Genomic DNA, 19,729 nt, shown 5'->3' with positions numbered 1-19,729 from the left:
AGAAAGGTGACTGGAAAGGAAAAACTCAGTGCATCATGGGAATCCCCGGCAGCCTACGTCTATTGCAGCATAACTAAGGGAGGATTCAGGGTCACCTGGTCCAGCCCTAACTATATGCTTTAGCAAAAAGGAAAGTTTTAGCCTAATCTTAAAAGTAGAGATAGTGTCTGTCTCCCGAATCCAAACTGGAAGCTGGTTCCACAGAAGAGGGGCCTGAAAACTGAAGGCTCTCCCTCCCATTCTACTTTTAAATACTGTAGGAACAACAAGTAGGCCTGCAGAGCGAGAGCGAAGTGCTCTAATAGGGTGATATGGTACTACAAGGTCCTTAAGATAAGATGGGGCCTGATTATTTAAGACCTTGTATGTGAGGAGCAGGATTTTGAATTCAATTCTGGATTTAACAGGAAGCCAAAACAGGAGAAATATGCTCTCTCTTTCTAGTCCCTGTCAGGACTCTTGCTGCAGCATTTTGGATTAATTGAAGGCTTTCGGGGAAGTTTTAGGACATCCTGATAATAATGAATTACAGTAGTCCAGCCTGGAAGTAATAAATGCATGAACTAGTTTTTCAGCGTCACTCTGAGACAGGATATTTCTAATTTTAGAGATGTTGCACAAATGGAAGAACGCTGTTCTAATCGCTCTAATAGGATATTATGGTCAACAGTATCGAATGCTGCACTAAGGTCTAGCAGGACAAGCACAGAGATGAGTCCACTGTCAGAGGCCATAAGAAGATCATTTGTAACCTTCACTAAAGCTGTTTCTGTGCTTTGATGAACTCTGAAACCAGACTGAAACTCTTCAAATAAGCCATTCCTCTGCAGATGATCTGTTAGCTGTTTGACAACTTCAAGGATTTTTGATATGAAAGGAAGGTTGGAGATTGGCCTATAATTAGCTAAGACTGCTGGGTCTAGAGATGGCTTTTTGAGTAAAGGTTTAACTACAGCCAGCTTGAAGGCCTGTGGTACATAGCCGATTATTAGAGATAGGTTGATCATATTTAAGATCGAAGAATTAATTAATGGCAGGACTTCTTTGAGCAGTTTTGTAGGAATGGGGTCTAAAAGACACGTTGATGGTTTGGAGGAAGTAATTATTGAAGTTAACTCAGAAAGATCAATTGGAGAAAAAGAGTCTAACTTAACATCAATGGTACTAAGAGTAGCTGTAGATAATATTACATCTGTGGGATGATTATTGGTAATTTTTTTTTGTCTAATGATTAAAATTTTATTTGTGAAGAAGTTCATGGAGTCATTACTAGTTAACGTTAAAGGGATTGTTGGCTCAACAGAGCTCTGACCTTTTGTCAGCCTGGCTACAGTGCTGAAGAGAAACCTGGGGTTGTTCTTATTTTCTTCAATCAGTGATGAATAGTAAGATGTTCTGGCTTTGCGGAGGGCTTTCTTATAAAGCAGCAAACTATTTCTCCAGGCTAAATGATGATCCTCTAAATTTGTGACACGCCATTTCCTCTCCAGATTACGAGTCATCTGCTTTAGGGTACGTGTTTAAGAATTATACCACGGAGTCAGGTACTTCTGATTAGAGACCTTAGTTTTCACAGGAGCTACAGTATCCAGAGTCGGTAAAATTATTAACAAGATTTTTAGATTATGAACCCATAGTGCCATGCAGCCATCCTGCACTAAAGTATTTACTGCATACAATGTAAAAATAATTGGACCCATTGCTTCAGCCCCTGCAATCAGCGTTTTAGTAAGTTCTTAAATTCACAAAAGGCACACACTAAATACCCAAATGCTTTAATTCTTAAATTATCCATATAGAAGCTGAACAGAGAAAAATCTTTTTTTGCTACCAGTTAGAAATATCCAGTTGTGGAGGTACCAGTCTTAAAGGTAATTCTCAGAAAGTCCTGCAGATGGCAGCAGACAATAGACTTGATTTGATACAGAGGTACCAGGACACTAATAGGAACACCTTTTTATTATTGGGTTGGCCACTCTTTTGCCTTTAATTCTTTATCACACAGAACTAACAAGGTGCTAGAAACATTCCTCAGATCTATATTGTCCTTATGGTCCATATTGATTTGACAGCATCATACGCGTATCACCTGTCCGTCGTGTGAATTTCCTGTTCCACCACATCCTAGAGGTGCTCTATTGTGATGTTTAAGAAACCAGTTTGAGATGACTGGCACTTTGTGACATCAGTAGTCATCAGAAGATGTTAAAATGATGCTCAGTTGGTATTAAGGAGCTCAAAGTATGCCAAGAAAATATCCCACACGCTGTTAGACCACCAGCAGCCTGAACTGTTGATTAAGGCAGGATGCACGTTGTTTACACCAAATCCTGACCCTCCAATGTGAATGTCACAGCAGAAATTGAGACTCATCAGACCAGGCAACATTTTTTTCAACCTTATTGTCCAGTTTTGGTGAAGCTGTGTGAATTGTAGCCTCAGTTGTCAGGAATAGCACCTAGTGTGGGTTATTGTAGACCATCTGCTTCAAGGGTCGACGTGTTGTTACAAGTGGTTATTTGAGTTACTGTTGCCTTCCTATCAGCTCGAAGTGGTCTGACCATTCTCTGACCTCTGACATCAACAATACTTTTTCACCCAGAGAACTGCTGCTCACTGGACTTTTCTTCTCTTTTCTTCTAGACCATTCTCTGTAAACCGTAGAGATGAGTGGAAAAATCCCTGTTAAAAGTCGCTCAGTTTCTCTTTCTTCCCCATTCGGATGTTCGATTTGAACTTTAGCAGGTCGTTTACCACATCTGCACTGTGTTTCTGCCATGTGATAAAGTTAAAAGACAATGTAGTGTATATAAATCTATGTTCCATGAAGGGCAAAGAGGCAGGGGGTTTCATGCCCTGCTGATGTTCGTGGACTTTAACCAGGTGGAACAACTAATCATGTAGATCACATTCTCTGTATTGAATGAAAAACCCTTCATACAGTTTGTCCTTCGTCCATAGTACACAGTTCCAGGCCTTCTATGGAAGACAAAATGTGTTATACTTTAAACCCCCACAGGAACAGCAAAGCAAAGGAGGACAGACTTGACTCCTCGCTAGCCTCGGGGCTTCTCTGTTCCTGCCTCGTCATTGGTCGAAGCCCTTCAGTTCTGGTGGCTGTGCAGCTCCCCGAGGATCATAGTTGCTGCAGGAACAATAGAAAGCAAGAGAGGAAACACACACTGTCCTTGGAATCTAAAAATGTTTTTGCAGACACAAATACACGCGATTTCTCCGGGTCTTTACCAGGCAGGATGTTTTTTGTTCTGGTAGTCCAGATTAGCACTGTGCTGTGTGTACAGAGAGTGCGTGCAAAGTTTATTAGTTTGTGTGTGTGTGTGTGGGGGGGGGGGGGGGTATCATTATTGGACTAAAGGACAGAAATACAGACCGAAACACACAAGATTTTGTGTCTCTATCAGTGTGAATGTGACTTTTGTTGTTGCTTCTGAAAACCAGTCCCATAATTTCCAGGATTTTCTGCACAAGATTTTATGTTTTGGCAGTTTCTCAAATACTCAGGCCACTGTCCAAAGCTGCTGCTAGTTTTTTCTTCCCTACTTTAGGTGTAAAAAAGTTTCTTTAAAGGCTACGGCCATGGAGCTCAATGGTGGCCTTGTCCAGCTGTGTGCGTGCTGGGGGAGCTGTTTCTGTCTGTAGACTCTTAAACTTGACTGATGACTGTGGAAGAGAACCACAGGAGACCTGCAATTGTACATATAGAACCGTGCGTTCGTGTGTGTGTCTGTGTGTGTGTAGTCTAGCCAACAGGTCCTATATAGAAAGCTAGACCACAATAGCAGGTTGTAGCCAGACACTGTAGGCATTCATCTAGACTTACACAGTCTTTTTCGATCTCATGCTCTAAAACTGCATTGGCCTTGTTGCCCTCACGCTGTAGAGTTTAGCTGTTTCCCAGCAAACACACACACACAGACACACACATTCCAGTGGTCACAGTAGTGCAATTAAAATATGGGCAGCGACCAAAAACGGTTAACTGCAAGGTCTTTTTAAAGGCAGACACTTCTAATCTGCATTCGTGTCCCTGTGCATTGATGCTACACATGATAGAGGATGATTAAAACTACATAATAACAGCCCCATAAGGACCCTTTTTGATGGGTGTTTTAGCAGAGCCTGTGTAGCTCAGATCTTGATTGTCCATTTGTCATTTCACCCTGGTATGTCTACCAGAAGATTGTGGCATGTGTACAGTGTGGGTGCATTGGTGTCTGCGCTTGTAAACTTTCATTCCAGTTTCACCACTGGCTAGCTGTGAACAGGAAGCCAAGTGCATATGTCTTCCATGCCACTTATAGCCTCTCATCCTGTAAAACCCATGTGGCCCAGATACGGGATCCTCCACAAGCTGGTAGATGGTAAATTTCAATTTAATTTATATATCACCAAATCACAACAACTGTCACCTAAAAGCACTTTATACTGCAAGGTAAAGACCCCACAATAATGCAGAGACAACCCCACCAAGCGACAGTGAGGGGAAAAACTCATTTTTAACAGGAAGAAAACTCCTGCAGAACCAAGCTCAGTGAGGGGCGGTCATCTGCTGAGACCGGTTAGGGGTAAGGAGTTCAATCTGTGAACTCTTCAATTTTTAGTTTGACGTCACTCTTTTGTCAGCACCTCTTTTCTGTGAAAAGGTTATTTGAAAAACCTGAACCAACAAAGCCAAAAATTTCCCCAGGAAGACTAAAACCAGAGCTAAACGAGAGGGTGTTACATTCATGTGCATTTTTTTGTTTGTGTAAATTATGTAATAAATAAAGGGCACACAAAAAGTCCACAAATTGACCTCTGAAGACGTATGTCCACCACAAATCACAGGACTGTCCTATCAGCATGAGCGTAGCTGATAACGCAGACACACACATATGTCACAGTCAGCTGTTCTTTTGCAGGAAGTACCAGCGTGTCAGTTCCAGATACATCCTCTGTGAGTGTTTGTGTGTTTTCAGCCTAAGCACATTGAACAAACTGATAGTAAAAAGAACTCCTCACATCCTTTTTTTCCTTTTCTTTTCCTCTTGTCCCTTTCACCTCCCTTTTTTCCATTTTCTCCTCCACCCACTCCTACTTCCTGTCACCTCTTCACTCCACTTCCTCTTTTTTCCCTTCCTCCCTGTCTTCTGATCTTTCCTCTTCACTGTGATAACTTTGTCTCATGTCCCGTTCGCTCCCTTCCTGTTCTCGTGTTCAGTTTTCACAGATTTCAACAGATTTGTAGACTTGTAGCACAGCACGGGTTAATTTGTAGGTTTCATTAACCTCTAACTTATATTCCATATTCTGTATTCCCAAGGCCTTACCACAGTGGACAGCATCAGATGCCCTTACTGAAACAACCCTAGTGTAAAGCTAATTTAAATATACGAAAGATAAGAAAGATGTTTGTACTGCAACCCTCAAATAAAATCACCAAATCACCAACACAATGATTTCACTCTCAGTAATTTCCTTTAAGATACTTTATGTTAGATATTAAATGTTTTAAACTGTTTATCTGTAGATGATTTAAATATTAAAAAATTAGAAGCAAAACATGATCAAGTGACACTCAAATGAAATAAAGTGATTAGAAAGGTCAGTGAGTTTAATTTCACTAGCCACACCAAGGCTAGAAGAAGAAATCACTTAAACAGAACCAGTGTGACAAAAAGAAGCAGGCTAAAAGATCTCAACACGTAACACATCATGTCACGATCTAAAGAAACTCGAAGGACAGATGAGAAACAAAATCAATTATATCTACCAGTCTTACAAAGCCATTTCTGAGGCTTTGGGGCTCCACAGTGAAAGCCATTGTCCAAAAAAAGAAAAAACTTGGAATGAGGGTGAAAATTCCCAGGATTCCCCAACCCACCAAAATTAATCCAAGAATGGATCATCATCTAAAGACCTGTAGGCCTCACTTGCCTCATTTAAGGTCAGAGTTCATGATTCAACAATAAGAAAGAGACTGGGCAAAAATGGCATCCATGAGAGAGCTCAAAGGAGGAAAACACGCTGACCACAAAGAAAAATATGACTTGTCTCACATTTGCCTGAAGACCTTTTGATGATCAAAAAAATTTGAAAATAATTCTGTGGCTCTTTTTGAAAGGTTTGAATCCTCTTACATCTGACATATAACTAACACAGCATTTCCTAAAAAGAAAACATCATACCAACAGTTAAAGAATGGTCGCGGTAGTGTGATGGTCTGCGGTGTAAATGGTGGAACCATAAATTTTGCTCTCTACCAGAAAATCCTGAAGGAGAATGTCCGGCCATCAGTAGCACAATGATCCAAAACACAGTCCATCGCTGAATGGCTTTAAAAAACAACAACAATAACACAAAGGTTTTGGAGTGGCCTAGTCAAAGTCTGGACTTAAACCAGATTGAGATGCTTTGGCATGACCTCAAACAGGTTGTTATAAGAAAAACCTCCAATGTGGCTGATTTAAAACAATTCTGAAAAGAACATTGGGCCGGTATTTCTCCACAGCGATGTGAAAACCTCACTGCCATCACAAACACTTGACTGCAGTTCTTGCTACCAAAGGTGGCACAGCCAGTTTAAGAGATAATTACTTTTTCACACAGGGTCAGGTAGGTTTCGCTCAATTTTTTTAACCTAAATAAATGAACTCGTTTCAAAATAGTGCATTTTGTATTTACGCAGGTTAGTTTTTGTCTAATCTGATGATCTAAAAGGTGTATGTGCAAAAAAAAAACCTTTTCACAGCACTGTGCATACATGCTAGCAAATGAGTGTACACAGTAAGATACAAGACATGCTAAATATAAATAGAAAGCCCACTATATCAGGGTAGCACATACCACACAGATGATTGTTTGCCTACACAGACACACAAAGAAAAGTGTGCATGCAGGAACTACTACACATATATCAGGACATCAGTATGTACAGTAGGCAAACACTCACACACCAGAGCGGTGAGGTCAGAGATAAGAGAATGAGGAAACAAGCTGCTGTCTGATCAGCGGACATACTGCTGCCCTTACATCACCACGCATTTCTTCACCGTCTCATTTATTCACTCTTTCCCAGCCACAGATTCTCCTCCTTTAACTCCACTTTTAAAAATCAGCATACCCGCCTGTTTTCCTCAAAGATATTTTTCCTTCTCTGGTTTCTTTCCTCCCTTATCTCCCATTTCTTACTCAAACTGTTTATCATCAAACAGAAAAGTAAAACTGAGCATTCCTGTAAATAGATAACTGTAAGGATTATCTCACAGTAGTCAAAGTAAATCAGATATAATAGAAGCAGAACATTTTGTTCTTCTAACCTTGTCATGAGCTTGTCATTTTAATGGCTCTTTAAGCAGGCATGAAGGGCAAAGCTGTGATGAATAAGCAGCCTTTGGCTTTACAGATATTCATTTGGTGTCAATGTCAAGTTTGACTTTTATCTAAATCTTCTGAGCACTGCCAGATTCGGACCCCCCAACCTCATCATGGTTAAAAATTTGGTAGCACAACTATGAATCTCACAAAAACAGCATTACTGTATTAGCACGGCAAGGTTACAGGAAAAAGAAGACAATGCAAAGGGATCAGCAAAATGCAGCTGAGACACTTCTGAATTTAAAGGTTTAATCCAAAGATGCAAAAGCAGTGAAGTGATAACCTCTAAGCCTCAAATCTCTAACCTTTCTGTGTGGAGGTCTTCTCCGGGTACTCCGGCTTCTTCCCACCTTCCAGAAACTTGTGTGTCTTTCACCCTAGGACAGCTGGGATAGGCTCCAGCCCCACCTTGATCCTGAATTGGATACATGGTTAAGAAAAAGGATGGATGGATTTAGTAACGGGGTGCTGATGGGGAAAAAAAGAGAAAAACATACAAAGATGAAAAAGTCAAAGCTGCACCTTCAGTAAATAATAATTGAATAACTGGTAGTTTAGTGATAACTCAAAGACAGCCAAGGCCACCGTATGTGTGTACATGTTTGTATATGTGATATCACACGTGTGCAAGTCAAACGTTTAGTTTAACCAGACCTAATTCCTTCTATCAATCTGAAGCCCCCATGAGCGAGCGTCCGCAGTGAGGACATTTAATGCCATTACGGAGAGTGTTTAATGGCCAAGAGGTCTCATTATAGTGTGGAGCGGACAACACTTCCTGTCATCTGCGTGTTTACCAGTGAAAGAGAATTTGTTCAGCTGTCATAGACATTACAGCAAAGAAAGGCCGTTCTTCAAGTAAAACATGTTTGTGACACCGATTAAAAATAAACGCTGACATCTTAAAGGAAGAATAGATACATCTGAAGGTGGTTTGAAGATCTCGTGACTGGAGCAATCTTGATTTTCCCCACAGCTGTTTTATCTTGTGACTGGGTTGATAGCCATCTCATTGCTGCATCAGAGGCTCTGCAGTCTATATGCAGCACAACTGGATCATATGAACAATTGTCTGAGCTCATGACTGCTGAGCTGATGAATGCTATGCAGTTCTAGCTCAGAGAGGGGCTTTTTTATGTTATGAGGCTATAACTTTCTAAAATAAAAGGGAGGTTGGTTATTGATCTGTGTCTAAAACACTAGGCTCATGTGCAAGTTTTTAGCACAAGGTTTACAACCTTAAAGCCTCTGCTGCTAACTAAACATCCCCGAGAAATCTAATTCGTAAAGGGTGTTAAAGACACGTCGATGAGTTTCTGAAACAAACAACAAACAAACCGCAAGAGGGTCTGGGCTCTAGTCCTCCACCTTCCTCCCACAGTCCAAAGACATGCATCTGACTTTAACTGGTGATTATACATTGAACATACATGTAAATGTGAGCATTAATGGTTATCTGTATCTGTGTTATCCCTATGATAGACTGGCAAACCATCGAGGGTGTACCCTGGCTCTCGGCCCCTAACAGCTGGGATCAGCTCCAGCACTGTGGCAACCCTGAATTAGGTAGGTATAAGAAGATCGATGGAAGGATACTTCATTTAAGCTCTGTTGTTAAAGGTTGTGTTTAAAGTTTTGGCTGCCGTGAATCAAACATTTCCCAACTCTTGGGATAAATAAAGTATATCTTAGCTTATCTTCAACTATCAGGCTCCTCAGTGTGAAAACAGCTCCCAGTTTTGGGTTGATCCATTCCTTAAATGTGCTGCTGCAGGCCCACGGTGCAGAGGGAGTTCCCATGAAGCACTGAGCACCTCTCCTCCACTTCAGTCTCACGTATTTACTTGCTACTATTGCTTATTTTTTAAAACTGTATCTTCTCTCCCCTGTAGTTTATCCCTTTTCTTCTGATTCTCTCTGTCTCTTTACATCTTTGCTCTGATGCTGGTGGAGCTGACCGTCTCAAATCTACATTTGCTGATCAGAGCAACAGGCTCAGTGTTTACAGTCTGTTGCCTCTCCACGCTCTGCTTTTTCTTTTCTGCTTATCTGCCCTCAACAAACCCTGTCCACTCTGAATCCGGCATTTCTTCCTAATGAAAGGGAGGTTTTTCTCTCCACTGTCACCAAGGGCTTACTCAAGGAATTGTTGAAAGGTTGTATGATTCATGATTCGCTTGGGGATTCACCCAAAACCTTAAGAAATAGTCCAGTTTTGTGTGTGTGTGTGGGGGGGGGGGGGGGGGGGGGGGGGGGAGAGAGAGAGAGAGAGCATGGGACATTTTTTTCCTTGATAAACTACATACTTGTTATTACAGGACATTAATAAGCTAGTCTTCTGTTGCTTTATGTATACTATTATATTGACAGGTAGGTTTTCAAAGTGGCAACCTGCTATCAATAAATCAGAACAGTGTGTTCCATATACGTTAAGTCCCAAAGGTCTTCAATTATTGACAGAAGAGCTTAAAATAGGTATCATATTCAGGGTTTTCTATTAAAGCTATCTAAATTTAAATAAATAAAAGGTTTGCTATTTATAGAGGTGAGGCTTCTGTGATAATCTAGATTCAGCATAATTTGTCCAGAAAAACACAAACTGTGCAAAATCATCCTCCCTTTGCTTTAAGGATCAGTCTCTCATGACTCATTGTATTGGATTAATCCTACTCCCTTCAGTTACTGCCTCAACACTACACACCCAGTCTCTCCCCTGCTGCCTGTTCTGGGTTAAACAAACAGACATGCAAGTCCTGCAAGGTGCACTTCACACATGCACTTGTGCTTCTTTCCAAAAAAACACACACTTATCCAAGCTCATGTGCAACTTTCACTTGCCCGTGATTTTAATGTGAAGATAAAGATTAAAGCGTTTAATTAAAGCGGCAGCACGGAAAGGTAATAAAGTCCAAGTGTTCCAGACCTTTGAAGAACATTTGTCCTCGATCACAAAGATTCATTTGAAGCAGCGTCTCTGAACTCTGCACAGCTGAAACTAGGCCTCCCTCTCTCCTCATTGTGTGTCAGCTCACACAGTTGAGAAAAGGACAAAAGTTCTGGCCATGAGCCTGTTGGTCACAGTGTGTGTGTGTGTGTGTGTGTGTGTGTGTGTGTGTGTGTGTGTGTGTGTGTGTGTGTCCCAGCTGGTTACATCTGGTTTCAGAGGCTACACAGGGAGGCTGATTACTCCCACCTCTCAGTATCAGTAACTAATCCCCATTTCCCAGAACAGTGTTTATGTGTGTCTGTATGTGAAAGAGAGAGACTCACAAAATGTGTTCATTTTAAAATGTTAAGATACTGTAAATCCTGAGAACTGTGACAGAGCATGAAATCCAATTACAAACTGTCAAGGTGGCAGACGCTATATTCACCTGTCTCATTCACCTGTCGGTTTCATCAGTGTGATCAATCATTACCTCCCACTGACCGATTCAGAATCATATTTAACAAAGCTCTGTAAATAGTTATTCATACTATGAATATTTTTCAAGTTACAACCACACAAAGTACATAAGGGTGGGTTGAAATCTTGCATTTAAGCCTTTTATTCTTTAGCTTAAAGCCACAATCGGCATATTTTTTTAGTATAACTTGAGCACCAATATCATAGCATATGTTTGCCACAGTTCACTGTGTTTACTGTACAGTCATAATCCAAGCACAATTAATGACAAAAGGCACGCTTTTATTGAGGCTAATGAGAAACTTGAAAATGAACAAAGTCCCAAGAAGTTTAAAGTGACTGCAGGAACACAAAGAGCTAGCATACAAACTAGCACAGACGAAGGAAACACAGAGCTATGTGTGCGTATGTACAGTATAATATCTCTGTGTTAGTGTTGTTCCTACATCTTCATAATAATGTTGGTCCACGATCAACATTGCAGTTAACCAATGACATTTTCTGAGCATTCAGTCAGCATTAGCCAAAAAAGTAGCTAATGCTTTTAGCAAGCTAACATGAGCAACCTAAATTTGGCTAACAGCAAATTTTACTTAAAAATACATTTATTATATTGTATAAATTAATAAAGACAACACTTAAAATGCTAACCATTTGTTCCAGAAGAGACTCTTAAGTAAACAAAGAAAATTTTCCTGCCAAGCTATGAGCATGAGGTCTCAAAAGCTGGAAAAGACAGGAAGTAAAAGTAGAATTTGGAAAACGTATAAACAAAGTTCAAAATAAAACTGGAAAATTTTTAAAATATTCTTCCTGCTAAAAGGGAGCACTGTAATGTTTTTATTCTGCTTGTTTATTTTATTTTGTTATTCATATTATCATCTGTGTGGATATTCTGCTGCAGCAGACAGGAGGTGAAGGCCAGGTTAGTGAAAATAGGCGAAGCGGAAGAATAGAAAAAGAAAAGGAACAGAAAGAAAGAAAAGAAGAGGATGAAGCAAACAGACATGCTGAGTCTCCAACTGCTGCATCTGCAACAAAGCACGACTCTGTTACAAACTGTCAACGTGTAAAGGACTACAGAGTCTTGAATCCTGACCTTAGTCACTGTGTTGTAATTTACTAAAGTGCGTGTGAAAATTCACATGCTTCAGCTCTTAGCACTGACCTTCACCTTTAAAAGTGAGTGGTCAATGCACCTTTTTCACTTATTGCCAAATTATAGCTGGAAAGCCATTCATGTAATTAATAGTTTTAATGATGCTTCCACTTCATTCCTGCTTCCTGCTATTGCAGACTTTCTGTCATGGCTCATTGGGACACTTAATTGAGAAGTGAAGTCGTTAATATTATTAGTCACACCTGGATTTTTCCAACCATAAAAAACATGTGTAGGTGTAGCTGTGTATCACGGTTTCTTGCACTTCTTTTCTTCCACTACAGCTGAAGCCCAACAAACACAAAGCTGTCTTCTAATGTTTCTCAAACTGGGATCCTACACGTTCCTGTACTAAGAAACTGCATCAAACCAGTCAACTTAACAATGTTAAAGAGTGTCACATTAAAAAACACCCATGAGCATTAAATCTCAGTCTTATAATACAGCTCTGCAACAAAGCCTAGTACATCTAATTACATCTAACAGGCTCGGGATCAACTGACATTTGGTTATTCGCTCCACGATAATCCAGAAATTATGAGCCATTTTCCGCTTTGTTCTTGAAGGTCTTATCTACGCCATGAAATGAGCAGTTGGAAAAACCTGTCAGTATGTCCCGTTTACTGATAACATGGAAACACACGACCGATGGAAAGCATCAGCAGACTTTGCCCAGATGTTAGGCATTCTTATAATTATTAGGAATTTCTGACTCTTGCTGAGGCACTGATTTGTGAGCAATTTAAGACTGATCTGCTCTCCTCTAAATGAGATTTGTCAAAGCTCCTACTTCCAGACTTCTCACAGCTCCAGTTTCACTCAATTAATGAATGAAGTGAAACAGAATAGCATCCCTGTATAAACTGTTGCATTTTGCAAATAAACTTCAGCTGAGCGAATCAAACACACGACAGGTTTTCAGAGGTGTGACAGAAAAAAGGTCATTAAATAAGGCTTTGCTCATGAGTCTATGTAAGAAAAAGAGATTATTTTCTACTTAGTTTTATTGCATTTTTAGCTCAAAATTCAAGTCTATTAACTCAACATTATAGCTCGACATCTGCTTTCAGATCAGCATGTCTCCCTCTGGACTGTGTGGATATACTGTATTTAATTGATATCATCTGTGGCATGACAAATGAAAAATTACACCTTTATTGTTCTTAGTGGTGCATGAAGTCCACTGACCCCTGTGGAGCTTCTCAGGTGAAGTAAATTCAGCAAAAACATCATGTACAGTTTGCTATTATATGCTTAAAGTTAATGTGTATCACATGCAAAATACTGAGGCTAGTATTTTTACTTTCATTGACGTAGTGAACCCTGACATTGTTAGAAAAAGTATGTTCTTTAAAACTGAAAAACAAGTGTAATGCTGGGCTGATTCACGCTGTTTGAGTGTCCGATTCAGAGTTTAAAGCTTCCTTGTGAATCAGCTGTGGTGTCAGCTGCAGCTGCTGCAGACTGAAACGCACCCTGCAGACTTCATTACCGAGAGCTTTTATCTTTTCCAGTAAACACACTCGAGCAGCGACTAATTAGATGAGATATATTAAGTCAGAACAAGCAATGATATGAAACCACATGCCTTTGATAACAAGAGGTTTATCTTGACAAACGAGAAGTATGCAAATACCACGTTTTATGCATACGCCAAAAAGAGACTTGGGTAATACTTGTAAGGTCCTTGTAATAGGTGTTACTTAATTGGTGGTAAAAATTGTAAAAGTCCTTATAACATGCTTATTAATAATTAGTATGTGCCAGTATAATGATTATTAATAAAACATTTATAGTTTTATTACAAGGCATTTACATTCATATAACAGATTACTAAAGGACTTTGGATTATAAGGACTTTGAGTATTTTTGTATTTTATTATGGTTTATTGAGTATTAAAACACCAATTGTACCATTTAGTTAAATCTTTCATAAAGAGGACCTGTTGGGCTGCCAGTATAGCTTACTTAGTTGAGCATGTGACCCATATACTGAAAGATTTTTCCAGGCACCCACATTTGAGTCCACCCCTGCCATTTCCTGTGTGTCTATCTGCTCTCATATCCTGTCAAAAATCAAGGCTAAACTGCTGCAAAAAGTTTTTTTGTTTGTTTGTTTGTTTTTTTAATTTAAAGAGAACCTGCTGTGCTCATTTCTTTCTTCACAGTTTTATTCTATACTTACACGACTCAAATTTAAAAATAATACTCGTCAATCCTGTATGGAGCATTAATATAGCCCCTCAAAGTCATCGACTCCCTGAAACGAGCTGTTTTATGTCTCAAACAGAAAGTTTGATGGTCAGACAGGTGGAGCTGCTATGAGATGATCATATTAGAGATATCCTGTCCCTGATTAACTGATCATCTAGAAGCAAGAGTTAAAAAACACAAAACAAACATTTTAAAGCTTAAGTCATAGTTATTAACAGCACATACCTCAGTCTTTGAAACTTTGTAATATGAGCATTCATTATTGTTGCAGTCTATATACAGAAAATAAGGAAAATCCTAATCAGTCCCCCTGCAGTACTTTTTGGTTGCGGCTGTTTATGGGAAAATGTAAAACATGAAAATAATAATTTGTTTTCAAAATAGCTGAGTGTCAATTGTGTACAGTCCTGTGAAAAATTAAATACAGCATTAATCTGTCCATGTCCTTAAACGTTTATCCAGTTTAGGTCTACTGTGTCTAATCAAATGTATCTGATTAACTGATCATCAGAGCCTCTATAAAAGCTGAACAAACCACAAGACTTTCAGTAGCAATGTATTTTAGACCAATAAGTGGAGATGTTTGGTCATAATGCATAGAACCCCGCTTGGTTAAAACCAAATACCTGACACCAACTGTGAAATAGAGTGGTGGAGGGAGGGGTGATAATTCGGATGTGTTTCACAGACACAGGATCTGGGAACCTTGAAATCATTGGGTCCTCCATGAACTCCTTTGTATGCCAGAGTATTCATTGTGAGGTCATCTGTCTGACAACTAAAGCCTAGCTGAAACTGGAATAGGACAATGAGTCCAAGTATGCCAACAAATCTAAAACAAAACGGCTAAATTAAAAAAAGACTCAAGGTGTTGCAATGACAGTTCAGACTTCAAGCCGATTAAAATGCGGTGGTGGGACTGAGAGCTATGCATAAACAAATCCCAACAAACCTCAATGACCTACAGCCGTGTTGTAAAGAAGAGCAGGCCAGAGTTCCCCAGCAAGGATGTGAGGGACTGATGAAGTCATGCAGAAAACAATTACTTCAAGCTAAAAGTGTTTCTTCAAGTTTTCACAGTGCTGGTGACCCCTAAGCCTTTATATCATGGAGGCCATGATATAAAGGCTTAGTGGCATTTGAAATAACACATTTATTAAATACACAGCATTTCCAGGGCGGTTACAGGGATTTTATGGCGGTTACAGTCGTCAGCTGTTGTTAGCAGTTCACAGATGAGCTGTATTAATGTGAAGAGTTGGAAAGTGGGAGGAAGGTGTATACACTGAATGTGTGTCACACTGTTTCTCAACTCAAATGCTATATGGCACCTTCTCCCTCATGGGTTATCCTCATAAACTATGTGAGCAAGAGGGCAGAGAGAGACCAAGAGAGGAGAGAGTGTATTTGACTGGAAAGTGATACGGAAAGGGAGAAAAAAAAAGGAAAGAGCATATTTGTTTGAGAGCAGGTGAATGGCCAGAGATAAAGTCCATTCAGGCAGCAGTTTCACTCGTTCAGTAAAGATTCCAGGAGCGTGTGTCAGCGTGTTTGAACAGTGGGTCTGTGCGGATCATTGTGAGGGGAAAATCCACTCATTGTCACAATGTGTAGATTAAGTTGTTGCTGTGTATTTTGTGATCTCCTCTGGCCTTTTTGTATGACATTTGCATGTTCCCTCTGTGCCTGCAAAGGTTTTCTACCACCGTCCATTGTCAATTGGTGCTGGAGACACCTAAATGATGGATGTGTAAATGGGTGAACAGTATCACAAATAGTGCAGAAGACCAACCTTACTATGGTTATGCTTAGTTTTTCACAGTTTCACAGTAGTGCATGGAGCTCTATGAAAATTTTCATTTTTACATTTCTGTACGTAGATGTCTTACTAATGTCTGACTAACAGCTGCTGGGTATAAGCCATAGTCATAATCTATTTTTTAGTTCCAGTAATCAGTGTAGATGGATACAACATCTGGTTCTTTTTGAGCTGTTTTCCTGTCTGATGCAGATAACAGAAGAGCTTTACTTACAGAAGATATTTTGACTCGCCATGGCAGGAAAAACACAGGTGTAACTAACAATGTCATGAGTCATGGTCATGGTCAGCAGGCCAGCATCCACCCTACCAAGAACCTGAAACAAAAACAGCAACGCTAAATATAAATCAGCCATTCAGCCTCACTCTTGTGCTTTTCTGATTGTGACTGCACTCTGTGGAAAAAGGTCAAAACCCTTCAGTAAAAATGATAGCCTCTCATGATTGTAAACTATTGAGTCAGCTAGTTGCAAGATGTTTTCTTATGGATAACACCTGGATTCAGTATAAAAAATAAGTAACACTAATAATGTTGTCAGCAAGGCAACACTATTAGTGTTACTTAACAAAGACAAGCTGAGCACTCAAAACGAAAGCAGCTGGTTGTTATCAACTTTGCTAGAAATTACATTAAAATAAAAATCATTTACCGCAGCAAGTAAGTTTTAAAGGATTGCTTAATGCAGTCCAGATTATGTCCTGTTTCTTTATTCAGTACAAAAAATGTTATCTTTGAAGATTGCCCTGTCATTACTATTGTCTCCATAATACACAATCCCACTGGATGCTGTGTGAAATGCAACTAAAAACAGAATTCAGTGATTTGCAAATCTCATATACCTATATTGTTTCACAAAAGAATATAGAAAACAAAAACGTTTAAACTGTGACATTTATCATTTCATGTAAATTCTTTTGAATTTGATGACATAAACGCTTAAAACAAAGAAAGCTCAGACAGGGCAATTAAAGGGTTGTAAAAGTAAGTGGTACTAAAAAAAGAGACAAGCCGTAGGAACATTTTGCAACTAATGTTATGCTAACTGGCAGTTGATTGGGTTTATATGATTGGGTCTAAAAAGAGCATGTTGGAGAGGACGAGTATCTCAGAGAAAAAGTGTTCAGTAATCAGAAATCATGGACGCCGTGTCCTCCAGACTAAAGAGAAGAGGGACAGTCCAGCTTGTTTTCAAGCCTGCATTTCTGGAGATAGTTCAGTGAGTCTGATTAATGTGGCAGGAGGCATCTCTTATTTCTTAATTTTACATAAAGTTTTCTAATGTATTAAAACTGGATTTTAAAGATCTCTAATTCTCACTCTGTCACTAACTGATCAAGTATTTATTTGTGTTTTTCTATCTACTCCTGCCCATCTGTTTTTCCCCTGAACTTCCTGTTCTGTACTTTCTCTTAACACTCTTTAGCACATGCGCGTGCCCACACACACACACACATACATACAGCAGCTGTCAGAACACACATTGATTGGGTTTATAGCTTGTTAGGAAAGTGGAGATCATATTTCAGCTCTGCTCATTAAGAGTCAGCACTGATGTCACTTTGGCTCCTTTTTTGGTTACATAACACACACACGCGCGCGCATGCACGCACACAGAGAGGGCTATAAAATTATAAAATGAATTGGAGCCAACACTTAAACCATTGACTATACTGGCAGCTTTGTGAACATGTGACTGTAACATTTATTAGCATAAATGCACTCTCATGTGTATTACCGATTTCCATTCTTATTGCTTCTTGTGTGAATATCATCATATTGATAAAACATCTGCCTAATACAGTAACATTAATGCAACTGCAGCATGATCTTATTTTGCACCTTATTAAGTTAACCAGCAGTTTTATACTAATTTCACAGTGTACAATTTTAATCATTTTAAGTCTTTAAAACACCAGCTGGACACAGGATGTGGCTATGAATGGTAAACCAAACAAATCTGAAACTTGAGCAATTCGATAAGACTAATGCAACAAAAACACGGAAAGCTTTGGGAACCTCTGAGAACTGGCATCACCAACACTTTTAAGACCTCATCATGAGGTCAGTGGCTTTATAAAACTAGTGATGTGTCAGCCTTCATGACATGTGTTTTTAGTCAGTTTTATCATAAGCATAGTTAATGGGGGTATTGTATTACATTTTGACTACGATTGCAGAATTACATAATCATTTGTTACTGCTCCTACGAGGTTCGGTTGGCACATAAAAACCATCAAAACAGAACTGACATGAAATAAGGGAATAACATTATTGCATTTTGGAAAACAGGCTGTAATTTGTGTCAGGAGCTGATCATCCAACAGGACCTGGCACTGCTCGAGTCACAGAGCAGCTGACCTAAGGAGAACAAAGTCGGCCGCCTCTTTATTCACTAACTGTGTTGTCATGTGGAGCAAAGCAGTTTGTATCTCAGTAAGATTTACAATCACTTTCTCCTATACACACACACAGAGTCTCCAAGAGCTGAGACAGACCACTAACCAAATGTCACATGACAGCCTTCAAAATAAAGCTCTTGCATAACCGTAAGGGCCTGGAAGCAGAGAGTCTGTTTACAATGATCCAGTCTGAATTTGGATGACTTTCTGTAGGCTTTCTTTGTGTGTGTGTGTATTTGTCTGTATCTGTGTTTGGTCTCTATGCCCTCAGACGTTGCTCACATCTTTCATCTCACTGTCCTGATGTTCATCAGCTGAGCGTAACATCACAAAGCAAGCTGGAACACGACATCAGCAAAAACAACATGAACAAACATGTTAGTAGGCGCTCGTACTTTCTAACAAAGTAGTTGAGGGTCTGCTTATTTAAAAGTTAACTTAGAAAGTTAACTATAAACCTCCTTTTTGACAAAACACACAAATATAAACCACATGTTGTAAACGAACTATTTCATACTTCAGGGGTGTTAAACTCCCTTCAGTTAATGGGCCGTATGAAGCTCAGTTTGATTCCATTAAAAAATTCCATAGCTTAGATTTCCTTTAATGTTAAGAAAGCTTGATATAAAGTTAAAGACACAAAAGATTGACTACACAAGATGCCACCCATCCAGGCAATCAACTCTAGAAATGCTTTTAACTTTCCATGCATTTTCTCACCCATACAAGTGCCCACTAGGAGTAGCAGTGGATTTTATTGAAAAACCCCAAAATATTAATGACTAATGATTAATCAGTGGCAAAGCTATCCAGTGGGCTTGAGTGAATGCACGCTTGACACCACTGGCCTGTTTTCTTGACTGCTTATTTAACTCAGGGTCATAGAGAGGCTGGGATCTAACCCAGCTGGCACAAGGCGAGGGCAGGAGGGTGCCAGTCCATCATTGGGCTAACACAAAGAGACTGACCATCACACACTCTCACCTCCACACACATGTAGACAGTTTGGAATCACCATTTAACCTCAAAAGCATGTATTGGGACTCTGAGAGGAAGCCAAAGAAAGCAATAATAAGTCATGTGCTGTTTTACTTTATGATTCTTAGTCTGTTTACACTGTTGTCAGTTTTATTTCCTGGCCTTGTTAGTTTGCATGTTCCATCCCGCCAAATATCTCAGCCGTGTGGTCCTTCACACATGTTTACAGATAGCCATCAGTCTCCTCAGCATATATACCTGAATTTGTTCTTCTTACCTGCCAGAGTGTGTTGTCTCCTTCAAGCTTTCCAGTATTCCTAAGGTTTTTCATGCCTTTTTGGTGCTCGTAGTTATTTTCTGGACTTCAGGTACTTTC

The 19,729-nt window shown here is 39.6% G+C and overlaps 1 long non-coding RNA gene across 2 annotated transcripts in view; it reads right to left on the bottom strand.

The window, feature by feature from the left end:
- LOC147338850 (uncharacterized) overlaps positions 1 to 19,729 on the bottom strand; it is a 20,251-nt gene extending 522 nt beyond the window's left edge. The window contains exons 1-3 of one of the 2 annotated variants that reach the window (XR_015128289.1): positions 19,631 to 19,729; positions 16,190 to 16,292; positions 7,683 to 7,792 (exon numbers count right to left, since the gene is read on the bottom strand). This is a non-coding gene — a long non-coding RNA (uncharacterized LOC147338850). Of the gene's footprint in view, positions 1 to 182; positions 7,793 to 16,189; positions 16,293 to 19,630 lie in introns of those variants that run through there. The other variant, XR_015128288.1, reaches the window with a different exon arrangement.

The sequence above is a fragment of the Aulonocara sp. 'chitande type north' Nkhata Bay genome, linkage group LG1 (assembly GCF_057382095.1).
Source record: "Aulonocara sp. 'chitande type north' Nkhata Bay isolate Kocher_YH1m ecotype deep benthic linkage group LG1, A_spYH_male_GT1.1, whole genome shotgun sequence".
Lineage (NCBI taxonomy): Eukaryota > Metazoa > Chordata > Actinopteri > Cichliformes > Cichlidae > Aulonocara > Aulonocara sp. 'chitande type north' Nkhata Bay.
The sequence above is the reverse complement of the archived record's forward strand: the minus strand, read 5'-3'. Positions and strand labels throughout refer to the sequence as shown.